Here is a 1,994-nt window from a genome sequence, read left to right as displayed (position 1 = left end):
TCTGAAGAACACACCACACACAGCGGGAGTCCCAGTGGGCTTTATTGAGATACATTAACAAAAGCCAAGATTTTATCAACCATCTTTTCTGAACTTTACAACCTCAGCAGACTCTGGTCCACATGTGCATCTACAACATAACACCCCCAACAAAAAGGAAGCCCCACTGGAACATTTGCCAATTAACAGAAGCCAATTGTCCCTTCCCCCAAATGTTTGCAAAATTTTGAGTCCTCACTGTTCATTTCTCAGTGGGACTGGCCCCTTGTGGCTAGGGACCATGAAATTAGACCCCATTTTCACTGAACAAAAATTTTCAGGTTTTAGTTTTGTTTCAAAAAGGGAACAGTGACTTGGTTTCCTCCAGGTACCCCTGCCCCACAACCACTGGTTAAAACCCAGTAGCCTGTATCTTCATAACCCACCCTCCCCTCCCCTGCCCAGCATTGTCTACAGAGAATTTAAATACACTTCCTGTTGGAATCTGTCAGCTGTGGAGGGGCAGAGTCCATGCCAGGCTGGCTCCCTCTGACCTCATGAACTGCTATAGCCTTTGGACCCTTAACTCTTTACCCCAAAGATGAGTTTTTAGGTCAGGAGTAGACTTTCTTTGGGAGCTTTAAAAACTATCTTTAAGGATATACAGTAGAACCACAAGCTCAATCAAGTTCACTTAAGTTCACCAAAAAGTTGACTAACATCAACTCCCACTAGGCCTATAATTTTGTTTGACAAAGATATTTTGCCAAAAAATGATTTCACAATAACATTTTTTAAGATACATACAACGCTGAACAAAGTGACAAATTAAAATAACATGGCTTAATTCCCAAGAATTTACTTCATCTTTGTGTTACTCATCCATAAGGTCAGAGAGTGGCTAAAGGCAACTTCTGACGAGGCTAAGAGCTTCAAAGTGTTTCTAAATCCTCAGTGCAGACACCCTCCCTTTGGGGCAGTCACCTCCCTCCCACCCCTATAAAAAAAAAGAAAAAAAATTAAGCCAAGTAATCAGAATGAGATGTTTGATTCCAACAGTTTACACTCCAGGCTTTGTGCTGAGTCGTCTGGTTCTAACCCAAGCATGATGGTATCAAACACAAAGCACACGGCAGAGGAAAGATGCTCCCATCTCATTCTGAAAACAAATACTGATAACCGCCCGCCCCCACCCCCCACCTTTGGGGCCCCCCGTATCATGGTGCGGGGCAAACTGGACAATTTAGAGACATATTTAGATTTCTCTCTCCTTTACTTCTTCCCATGGAAGATAATTTTGGAATTTAGTCCAATCCTAAAGGAAAGGCAAAACAGGCCGAGGCAGCAAGGTGTGCAACGGTCCATAACCATCACACAACCACATAACCACAGGCTAAACAATGGGCTGACGTTATTTAAGTATTAAAAAGAGGGAATAGTTTTCATCCAAATGAACCACTGGAAAAAATATCACCATGACTTAAAATAAACACCCTATACCGGAAGAACACGAAAACAACTTCCAATAGTAACAAATGCTCCTTATTGCGAAGGGGATTTAAAAAGAAAAAGAGACTAGGATTTGACCTAGTCTTAGAGCAGCGGTCGCCAACCTTTTGGACCTCACGGACCACTGGTTGGTGACCGCTGCCTTAGAGCATCTTTCCGTTTTACAATTCCTATTCAAGAGTCAAGCACCAAAACTGGACAGCTGCCCGCACAGGCCGTGTCCAATCCTGGTGTCCCAGACAGTTTAAGTGCCACTCCTCATCCGAGGCTGTACTTCAGGAATACTTTCAATTTAACGTCTGTGCTTTAAGAGGGACCCACAGGCATGTGGCACCAAGCAGACAGTCTGAGGATGGCGGAGAGGACTGTGCTGTTTATAGTCACCCGCACTCTAGCGAGATATAAAACTGCATTTATAAGCTTTCTTGCTTTTCTTCTAGAATGATCCCTCTTATCTTGCCAGAGATGGGGAGGAAAGAGAGGGCTGCATCAGTACACAGTGAGAG

The sequence above is a fragment of the Myotis davidii genome, unplaced genomic scaffold, assembly GCF_000327345.1.
Source record: "Myotis davidii unplaced genomic scaffold, ASM32734v1 scaffold355, whole genome shotgun sequence".
NCBI lineage: Eukaryota > Metazoa > Chordata > Mammalia > Chiroptera > Vespertilionidae > Myotis > Myotis davidii.
This window is presented reverse-complemented; position numbering follows the sequence as displayed.